The sequence below is a fragment of the Plutella xylostella genome, chromosome 17 (genome assembly GCF_932276165.1).
Source record: "Plutella xylostella chromosome 17, ilPluXylo3.1, whole genome shotgun sequence".
Classification (NCBI taxonomy): domain Eukaryota; kingdom Metazoa; phylum Arthropoda; class Insecta; order Lepidoptera; family Plutellidae; genus Plutella; species Plutella xylostella.
Window position 1 is genome coordinate 2,003,442 of NC_063997.1, and position 11,953 is coordinate 2,015,394.

General features: G+C 37.0%; 1 pseudogene; it reads right to left on the reverse strand.

Annotated features, from left to right (window-relative positions):
- Positions 1-571: 571 nt before the first annotated feature.
- Positions 572-9,458, reverse strand: LOC125488439 (annotated as a pseudogene).
- Between the last annotated feature and the right edge of the window lie 2,495 nt (positions 9,459-11,953).

Here is an 11,953-nt window from a genome sequence, read left to right on the forward strand (position 1 = left end):
AATTGTACATAGACAGTACTAATAATAATGTGAGCAAACGATTCTTTAAATAAAACACCAATCACTTTTAGTATAACGATGAAAATTTTAATGTAAACTTTTAAAATTCAAACTAACATACGTACTTAACTTATTTTTAAAAATATACTTGAAAAACTTTTATAATATAAAATGTACTTCTATTATCACCTCCACTTACATATAACTCTTTCCACAATGTATCACTTAATATGAAATAGAAGAAAAAGAAAGATATAAATATTAACTTCACTATTGCACAATAAAGAGTTAACTTAAATAAAGCCTACGGTAACTTCTCCATCTGCGTCAACCAAAATAACCTTACCTAACCAACGTTAAAAACCCCGGACATACAAACTAAAGGGCGCATCTTTTGAACAGCTAAGCCGATTTTGATAAAAATATGGCTAAAGATACTCAGGGCAACATTACCTATGACTCGATAATCGATTCAGCCGCTTTGGAGCTACGCTACCCCAGACATTCCAGACACACAGACACGTTAAACTGAAACTAAACCTCTTCTTTGTCGGGGTTTATAAACACTTTGTCTACTTTCTCGCGCGGCACTGGACGTAGGACCCGCCCTTGACCTTGATGCTGAAGTCGCCAGCTCTCAGCACGATGGGGTCGAGGGTCTTCTCCGTCTTCAGCACCTCGAAGTTCAGGATGAGGTGGAACATCAGCACCTTGGCTTCTAGGATCGCGAAGCGGGAGGCTGCGGGGGAATTGGTATTATTAGTACGGTCATGTGCAGAGAAATCTCTCATAGTAACAATGCTTCTTCGAGGTATCAGGTTTCTCTGCCCCTTACATGCCATTAATGATTATTATTGTTGGTGTGATTAGTGCCTGGCGCAATAAACGGTGGTTCACTATCACTGCGTAGTATAAAGCAAAGCCACTTCCCTAGTCTGTCTGTACAATCTATTCTATTTAGATCGGATTTTGATTCGGTTTTTATACAGTGTGTTGCAAAATGGGTATTTAAGCCGACATACATACTTTTAATGCCAGAATAAAATCAATCTTACCAATGCAGTTCCTAGGCCCGTTCCCGAACGGCACGTACGTGGTGGGCTGTATCTCGTGCTTGCGCTCGTCGCTGAACCGGTCCGGGTCGAACTTGAGCGGGTCCGGGTAGTACTGCGGGTCGAGTTGGAGAGAGTTCACCACGTTGTAGAGGACGTCACCTACGTTCACCTGTGAGATATTAAAGTAAAGTAAATTTATTTGCATGGAGATGAAACAAATTTAATGAATGTAGAGGTGGTGGAAACGTGGAAACGTGTATAGTAAGCCAGCCGCGAGCACCGGATTCGAAACCTCCGTTTACGTTGCGTATCGTCAACTTTCACTGTCAAAATGTAAGGCAAATTTGTTAGTTCCAAAAGTGGCATTTGTTTTTTCCATATTTTTGTGTGTAGATTCGAAAATAGAGACAGTTGACGATACTTCTTTTTCCATTATATGTTTGTGTAGATTCGAAAATAGTATCGAATCGCGGATCGCTGTGCTCGCGGCTTCTAGACTGGGCTCGTATTTTTTTTTATTATATATTATTATATGACTATTAAAAAAATATATATATTGGCTTCTCCATAGAAACTTTGTTGATTTTTTAATAAGGGGAGTGAATTGTTTTTATTACGTATTCTCTATATTCTCCTAATTTTCAAAATTCCCCAAGATTGACCTGATGTCTTTCAGGTGATAAGATATTTTAAATTATATTAAATTCCTGTAAAATGTTCTGTATTTTTTTTTTACACATTCTATTTAACAAAATGTGATTTATACCTTTACAGGCTTGGCGCCCTCGCTGGCGGGTGGCAGGGCCGCACGCACACGCGGTCCATCACGATAGCTGGAGACCACTTTCTAAGCGTTTCTGGAAAAAGCCCATAATATAGGTAGTCAGGTTTCTTTGCCCCAAACTGTATTTAGTTTTGGTGGAATAGGGTTGGGCATAAAGTAGTAAGTAATGTCTAAGATAAAAGTTGTTTTGAATTAAGCTTTTAAATAATAAAAAATACATACATACATCTGAGGCTGACGGTGGTTTGGAATACCAACCTCATCAGATATAAAAAATAAACATTTCGAATTTAGTAACCTCGAAAATAATACAACAAAAAAAACCAACCACTAAAAACGCAGTCCAAATACTTCATGCCCTGTATAACTTCATAGTTAACCCTTCCGTGCTTGTCGTGGGTCTGCTTGACCTCATCGTGCAGTCTGCTCTGCACTGCAGGGTTGATGGCCAGCTCGTGGATGGCCAGTGCGATGGCTGATGCTGCGCTCTCGAAGCCAGCCGCGAAGAAGAGGAACGCTTGGGCGGCTAACTCGTCTTGAGTCCAGTCTGAATTAGAATTTAAAAATGATTATTTTGTGAACTGTATACACGGTCGGTGTTGCAAAAAGAAAGCTTAAGAAACCCGCGCCCCGCATTGTGAAACATGTGGAGCAACATAATTCGCGGCCTTGCTAAGTATACAGGTATAATATATAAAATACGCTTGTTTTGTTCAAAATATTTGCTTCGCTCCATCAAAATCGGACGATACCGAATAAAACTCATTTTGTTTTTTTGATTTCCACGAAAATACCTTTTCTACACAACGATATGGGCAGTAGTGTAGTGGCAAAGGTCTAGGAAAAAAACTCAAAATATACAGATATCAATAATTATATTATTGCTCTCACCTGATTTCTCTGATTGCGGCTTGACTTCAATATCCTCGGTCGTGGCGAATCCTATTTTGTCTAATTTGTCCTCCGCTTGAGCTTTTAAAGTTCCTGAAATAATTGCACATATTTTAATACAGATATTCAATCACAGGACCATTTTATTCGTGTCATGTCAGTAGAAAATTATATTTTAAAAACGATACAGAATTCAAAATGATATGTTTATATAAATAAAATCTTTAATTTCAGTCGTAGAACCCATTTTAAAGCGATTGCTCTTTAGTTTGGTAATTGATCACTTCGGATAGCGATTATTGTCTCATGTTAATGACAATGATAAGCCGAACCTTTTTTTTTTTTTTTTTTTTTTTTAAGATTTTATTATCACTCCACAGACTTTATGTCCGTGCCTTTTTGAGAGATCAATATATTGTGAGAGTTTGGTTGTTTTTTGTCTTCATCTTTTAACTACTCACTACTCAAATGTGGAAGCTTATAATATATATATTTTATCTTTTATATATATATACCTATATATTATTAATATTTTTTTTTTTTTTGCACTCCTGGAGGAAAATCTACACAGACACCTGGGAAGGGGACCCAGGTAGTGTCGGCCTTTAACCGACTAAAAACCCCCAGTTGTGCATTACTTGTTTTTTTTTTTTTTCTTTGTTTCACACAGTCACACTTACAATTATAATGGCAACAAACATTTGAAGGGTAGGGCCAGTGTCAGCTGTCTTCAGAGAACTTAACAGACGCCTGTCAGTGGCCACACACTCCTTTTGTCATCGCTGTTGTTTTGCCTTGTGTTAATGTGTGACAGTGTTCTTAAAACTATCTTAATTTTATTGGTTAGTTCTTATACAGATAATATTAATTCATGATATACTATACAATACCTACATATCAAAACTATACAATACATGCTATATACTATACATAACAAAACTATAAAATACATGCAATACGGTTTGGCCGTCAATATAAAATTAAAATCAAAATTCCGCTCCATTTTGCGTTGCCAAAAGCCTTGATTGCTGGGCAACGACCTCTTTGTCCCGATTTTTTATTGCCATCTTTAGGTTGTACTCGAGGATCCGTTTCCGTAAGCCGAACCTTTAACTAAGTCTATAGATGTTTTTATATCTTAAGTTCGTCTCCACTACCTCCAAGAGCACAATATTCTGCCTAACTGATCCCTATCTGTGTGATGATGATGATGATAACAGTAATTTTAAGTTTATGTATGTATTTATGTATGTATGTAATGTATTTATTTAGGTATCATGTGTATATTTATATTGTACTTATAGGTATATATTAATATTTCGGTTAAGTACTCAATATAGAGCATCTTTTATCGTCAAAGCCTTAAGCACTACCAATCACTTTTCGACATCACCAAAGGTTAACTGGTAGTAAATGCTGCTAGCATTAAGTTCGCCTTTGTACCAATTTACTTTGTGCAATAAAGAATTTAATAATAATAATAGCCTTTCTTAGCCTCCATGAGCAGCTGTATCATGTCGGGTCGCTCGATGTTGTTCTTCTCCCGGTACTGCATGGTCTCGCTCACGATGCGCTTGAAGAACTCCGTCGCCGACTGGGGGAAGATGTCTGCGTGCTGGAAACACGTTAGTTACTAGTTAAGAACAGTTTAAGAACAAATATTTTGGTTTGTAATTTTATATAGCTGTTCCCACGAGCTTCGCTTCGCCTTAAAAAGTTTTCTCGTGGGAATTCCGGGATAAAAAGTAGCCTATGGTCTAGATCATAAATGTATACCAAATTCCATTAAAATCCATTCAGTAGTTTTGGCGTGAAAGAGTAACTGACAGACAGACACAGTTACTTTCGCATTTATAATATTAAAAGTTAGGATAGGCTATTTGCTTAATTCCAGGGCGACATATTTTCGTTATGGTATCGTGTGGTAAGTGTAAGCAGATGAAAAAAATTAAGTTAATATTACCGTCTCCTTTCAGAATGTTGGTTAATTATATATTATCCTTCTTCAATCCATCCATCTTCTCAATACATCATTACTCTTACTTATTTATTTTATCAAACTAAAAATGCTTCAGTCGTCACTCGTGCCCCATAACTTACCTTCATCAAACCTGGAAACATAGTCATAAACACCAGTTTCATCTTTTGGTACAGTGTGAAGGTCATCACGGCTTGGCCAGTCCTATAGAACTCGTTGTCGGGGTCCCGCAGGGAGTTCACTTGGATCCCGAACGCGGTGGACGCGATCACGTCGTTGGAGTAGCGACGGATTATGTCGTCTACGTTGATGGTTTCGCCTTCCTTTTCTGAAAGGAGTATCGAATGTTTATTAGTTGTTATCGAAACTTGAAATTGCGTGTTTTCTACTCTGGCGGTGCCGTGGCTTTCGAGATAGGAACCTAGCTATGTATATACTGTTGCAAAAAGGGTATACTAAGCCGAAACCAGCATGTGCAGCATTTTATATCTAAGCCCGACGCTGAAATCAGAATTTCAAAATTCGCAAAGAAAAATATTTATTCTCCATAGTAAAAAAGTCACGTGACCAACTAAGTTTCTATGGAAAATTAATATTTTTTTTCACGAATTTTGATATTCTGATTTTAGTTTCGGGAACATCCTGTATTGTGCTGCTCTGTGGAGAAGCAATCCTGGGTGTTCAAACAGCTAAAATCGCATTTTCCATTGACACAATAGTTTATATCCTACTTATCAATAAGAGATTGTATCCAGTATCTGAAACATGTTCATACTTTAACTTCCATGTTACGCATTCAGTATTGAGGTGTTATCTGCTACTTTTATTGATCTTTCATTGATATATTTTTTAACTTCAACGCTTCGGTTACAAAGTTCAAAGTATCATTTGACAGAGGTCCACTTCAGACTACGTCCGACAACGATTCTCGGTTCTTCAGCATTCCATGACCTATGCTTATTACCTTTCAAATAGTCCACAATATTGAGGCTGATCTCGTTCATGAAGGGCACCATCTGCTTCATCTTGGAGCCGGTGAACGCGGGGCTCAGCGTGGCGCGCATGTGGCGCCATCTGTCGCCTGAAAGTGACATTACATTTAGTCATGCTTTGGGGAGCCGGAAATGACCCCCTTTACCCTAGCGTACATTGAGTTACAACGGCAATGACCCGCATTACCCTAGCAGCGAACATTGAGTTATAACTACGGATACCTCTACGCGTGCTTCCAAAAGTCATAGAACGGCGACTTTTTAACTTTTGCAACATTCTATATAAACTTCTAGTAAACTAGAAAGGGTTTGGCTTTCACTACGGTGGCACAAAATGTGAATCAAACTATTACATGTATTCATTTAGTTCATATCGACACGAGGAATATGATTTTAATCGGTGCCAATTGAACCCTATTACACATATGTGACCTAGCTGGCGAGTATTTTGGTGCTGCCTGTAAGATACAATAATAACACAGGTTCTACCTAGTTTGGGGTCGGATGGCCGTGTGTGAGATGTCCCCACATATTTATTTATTATTTATTATTATTATGTAGGTACATCAGTGGACCTATTATGGCTCATGCTGATGATGATGATGACGCACTTGTATGTCGCAGTATTCTTTACGCAGCATGATCCATCTTAATCATATTTCATTTACGGTCGCTGTACTAATATTAGCATAATTACGCAATCAAATATTTATAAGTAATTAAATTTAATTAAAGCAGTACACCTACAGCAACATGTGTAAATGACTCATTATTACTAATAAATAATATATACCTAATTATATTATTATTATTGTATAAATTAAGTACCTACATTATATGAATTTACTCGAAATCGTATAGGTACATAATGAAATACGGACAGTACGTATCATACGCTAGTCTGAAATTGCCCTAAATCTCATATACAGGGTTATTGGTAAGTAGACCGGATCCTTTCAGGAGGTGATAGAGGAAGGCATTTCCAGTGGATTGAACCCTATAATGCATTATCCGAAACTTAACCATTTCTAAGATATTTAATATTTAAGCTTTTTTGATTTTTTTGCCAAAACGTTATGCTTAAAACCGAAAATAAAAAAAACTAACCATATTTCAATAATTTTTTTGGTTGTTTTGCATAAGTAACACCATAATAAATTTATTAAAATAATCAAATGTGCATTATTCGACTTAAATTAGACAAAATAACTCAAAATAGTTAAACATTTAAAAAAAATATTCAAGACGCAAAAACAAATAAATTAAATTAAAAAAGAATTCCATATGACATTTTTTTGTGCACTTTAGCTTAAAAACATTGTCAACTCATAAGCTTTCAAACAAGATAATTCAATATCAAATCGATTAAGGTATCACCAAGATATGGTCAAAACAACCAGAGAAAGCGGAGAAAACTCAGCAGGGGCTTCCATACTAAACTCAACAGGACTGAAAACAATCACACTTTTTACCTTTAAATTGGGCTAATTTTGTTAGTTTTCCTGTTGAATTTTGCCCGTCTGTGCTGGTTGTTTTGGCCATATCTTGGTGATACCTTTATCGATTTCATATTGAATTATCTTATTTGAAAGCTTATGAGTTTTCAATGTTTTTAATCTAAAGTGCACAAAAAAATGTCATATGAAATTCTTTTTTAATTTAATTTATTTGTTTTTGCGTTTTGAATATTTTTTCAAAATGTTTAACTATTTTGAGGTGTTATGTCTAATTTAAGTCGAATAATGCACATTTGATTATTTTAATTAATTTATTAAGGTGTTACTTGTGCAAAACAACCAAAAAAAGTATTGAAATATGGTTGTTTTTTTTTAATTTTCGGTTTTAAGCATAAAATTTCGGCAAAAATTTCAAAAAACCTTAAATATCAAATATCTTAGAAATGGTTGAGTTTCGGATAATGCATTATAGGGTTCAATCGACTGGAAATGCCTTCCTCTATCACCTCCTGAAAGGATCCGGTCTACTTACCAATAACCCTGTATATACCTATTATGAAAAATACGTTTAAATTTTACCTACCTAAATACAACTGAACCACTTATAAACCACTTAGCAAACAATACAGAGCATTTGCTAAGTGCACCTGAATACTGATAGAGCATTGATATGATATTCCTATAAGTACATAACTTTATATAAACATAGCTTGAACTATATAATATATTGCCTTACGGGGTAGGTAGTGACTAGTGCTGCAGAATGCTTAGCTGCACATTTACAATTGCAATCCATTTAGTCTGTTTCATTTATTTGCATTTCTTATAAGAGGGGTTGGACGTTAGGCCATGTTTCTTGCGCATATAAATAAAAGTTTAGATTCTTCTTAGCTTAGCTTAGCTTAGCTTAGCTTATAGAGCCAGACTAGGGTTTTTTTACCGGAGCGAAAGCCAGTCGCTGACTTCGTAAACCTGAGTATGCTAATTTCTTCACGGTGTTGCAAAAGTGGTATAGTAAGCCAAAAGGGGGTTCACTCAGGAGGTCATGCTCATGCTAAACAACTTTTCATTTATGACTATTGGAAAATCTTAAACCAACAAAGTTTCTATGGAGTTTTTTTTGCCAACACTCACTATCAGTCGTCGTACAAAATATGTTTAGAAGACCTAGCACGGAGCGCAAGACGCGCACAACAAGACGCCAGAAAAGGTTTGCATCGCTCTCACCCACACTCACACTCTTGAGCGAGTGCGACGGAAAACTTTCGTCACGTCTTGAAGTGCGCGTCTTGCGTTCCGTGCTAGGCTTTCAGGCCTCTTTTGGTTTTACTGTGCCACTTTTGCAACATTGTTTATAAACAAAACAATGAAAATGTATCATTTTCTTACAAAACCTTCAGATTCAAAACCAACCTTTCATCATGAACAAGCTGTCCATGAAGATCTGGTCGGTGAAGAAGCTCTTGTGGTCGAGGAAGTGGTCGAAGTCCTTCACCGTGAGCTGCCGGATCAGCGCGGGGTCACGCACCAGCACGTGCGGCTTCGTGCCCTCCATGTAGCCCACGTATCTGGAGCATGAACGAGGGGAATAAGACAAATAACAAAATTACAAATAGAAAGATAGAGTATTCCATATTTACTGTACACACACAATAACAGAAGCGTCCGTAGTCGAGATGGCTTCAGTGATCGTAACTGATCACTGAGGGTAAGCAACAACTGGCACGGTCAGCCATTGGATGGGTGACGCTTCCGTGCTTCGTCGGTCGGAGATTTACTTGACCATGTTTTTTTTCTGCTGAATGCTTCCTAGCGCAACGCGCAAGCGCTTTTTTTTCATAATGTCAGTGAAAATAGCCTATTTATGAATATTTGTAACATGAGTTATTTGGGGATTACAGTCGTGAGAATAATGTATGTAGTAATACCTATTAAACTTATGTATGCAACAGCTGTTGTATACTGACAGAAACATGCGATAAACATTATTTTACGCCTTAACAAAACACTTGCTTTAAAGCATAGAGGTCACTGAACACAAAATAAAGTAAAAACAAAAAACTTTCGACTTACTTTTCATTGGGAAACGCCTTGTACACTTGGTCAATGTCATATATCATGTGGTGTCCTCCGAACGTACTCCTTAGCGTATTCCCAAACAGGGGAACCCCCTGTATATACTTCAAACCCCTCGACTGAAAATAATAGTGCCCCCTCTTATACGTATACAGGGCGTAAAAAACTATTGTTGTAAATATAAATACGAGAATTTCGGTTATCATTTTTTGATGCGCCGCGTCCGTTCGACGCAATTGGTGCTAGGATAATATAATATGCTGTGAACTTGAGTTGTGGACGATTACTGAATGGCGCACAGTGGTTCGATGTTATGAATTGAATACAGCTGTGGGTGAGTAAACATCATAATTTATTGTTGTTAGAAAATAAGCGTTAAGTAAATTATTCAAATTAGTGCTATTTATAATGTTTCTGATGTAGATGTATATTTCTACGTACCTACTAGAGTCAAGCGATTGGATTTACCTAATATGGCTTGTTTTAGTTATGAATATTATACTTATGTAGGTATATTGTATATTATACTCAATTTAGCTTTTTCTTTAACCTGTTGTCTTTCGTTGGTCCTTTCATGTACCCTCATTAGTTACTTACAGCTAGAATATTAGTATTATTAATTCTATTATTAGTAGTATGAATTTATTACTAAACTACAAAATCATTTCTAGCAGTTTAGTCTATTCGCCTGACCCACTGTGCAAGTGGTTGTTACATGGTTGTTATGTATTTATCGTCCAGACGTGGGGAGACGACTGTTAGGTCGATTAGATTTTAGCCAGTAGTTACTGGTTTACATACCTACGACCTTGATCTTCAATTGTTTTGTTTACTTTAGTGAATCAAATTTCGGAGGTATTTATTCAGGTCAAAAGGTTATCTCGTTAGAATGATTACAAGCATGTTTATTGTGATTTAATGACACTTTAAATACAAAATTACACAGCTTGTACCTATGTAATCAGAGGTGCTTTTTAGGGTTCCGTAGCCAAAATGGCAAAAACGGAACCCTTATAGTTTCGTCATGTCCGTCTGTCCGTCTGTCCGTCTGTCCGTCTGTCACAGCCGATTTACTCGGAAACTATAAGTACTACAGTGATGAAATTTGATGGGAATATGTGTTGTATGAACCGCTACAAAAATATGACACTAAATAGTAAAAAAAAGAATTGGGGGTGGGGCCCCCCATACATGTAACTGAGGGATGAAATTTTTTTTTTCGATGTACATACCCGTGTGGGGTATCAATGGAAAGGTCTTTTAAAATGATATAAAGTTTTCTAAAAAACATTTTTCTTAAAGTGAACGGTTTTTGAGATATCAGCTCTCAAAGTCGTAAAAAGTATGCCCCCCCCCCTCTATTTTTATAACTACGGGGTATAAAATTCTAAAAAAAATAGAGGTGATGCATGCTAATTAACTCTTTCAACGATTTTTGGTTTGATCAAAGTATCTCTTATAGTTTTTGAGATAGGTTGATTTAACTGTAATTTTGATTTGCTGCTACGGAACCCTTTGTGCGCGAGCCCGACTCGCACTTGGCCGGTTTTTATTTACAGTGTTTTCAGATACATGTGAGTACTTATGTGTATACGATGCCATAGACTAATATTAGTGTATTAGTCTATGACGATGCCAAAACTCGGAAACAAAATACAAATATCTGCCTCGGCCGAGAATCAAACCTTTGCTCTACGGTGCTTCACTAATGATCCTACTCGCTGCTGCCTTCGGAGGAATTGAGTTCAGAGTAGACACACTTGCTTAATTTAAGGAAATATGTAAGTACCTACCTGCAAACTTTCCATTCAAGTGATCCAGATGCATAACACCTCTACAAAGCTTATCATAAAACAATGCTCTTAATAATGCAAAGTTTAGTAAAAACCTGGTAAGCCACCGTCTCGAGTGGACTAGACACTAAGCTGCAGTATGATGACGTCTCCGGATTAAGGTAAGCTCTAGCAGTGCCGTACAGACGACCCTGTCCCGGGAGGGCCCGATCTGAATATCTAATGCCGACATCAGATTTATGTTACGATGAATTTGGGGATCTTAGCATGAGATATTTGAGATTATGATACGAAAAATCTTCGCGGCCGTAAAGAAAGGAGTCTTGGCAGGTTAGAAATTACATGGTCATGAAAAAAAACTGAGGAACGTACCATTTTAAATTAAATCCTGTTTCAATCTTTGATAATAAAAAATCCCAGTTGCAGTTGGTATCAAAATAATATTCTATGGAAATTAAGAAATTGGGGTTGTTATTTTATGAAGACCCCACTGGAAAACATTCAGTTTTATCGAATCAGGGACCGGACCATCTGTCTATCGATAGTCAGTCAACAGAGGCCCGTATTTGCTGACAAAGTGAAAGGCTCTTTGTAAGCATCCAGGATACTCGTACCAGTCCTCTATGTAAGCAGTAACTGCTGTGTATCTAATCAGAACGATTCTGTTGCATACAGGGTTATGTCCACGAGTGCAGTTAGGCCCACCAAGATTATATTATTGAAGTATGAGTATGAACTATGCAATAGGAAATCTATGACTGCAATCCCTGAAAGGGTACCGGAATCTGGGATTACTTGCAGCCTGGTTATTTGTGTTAATTCAATAATAATTTAGAGGTACAGAACCCTAATAACATTCAAATTTAGCGAAGTAACCTCCTCGTTTTTTGAGGTCGGTTAAAAGCCCAGGAAAATCCAGGCGGCATT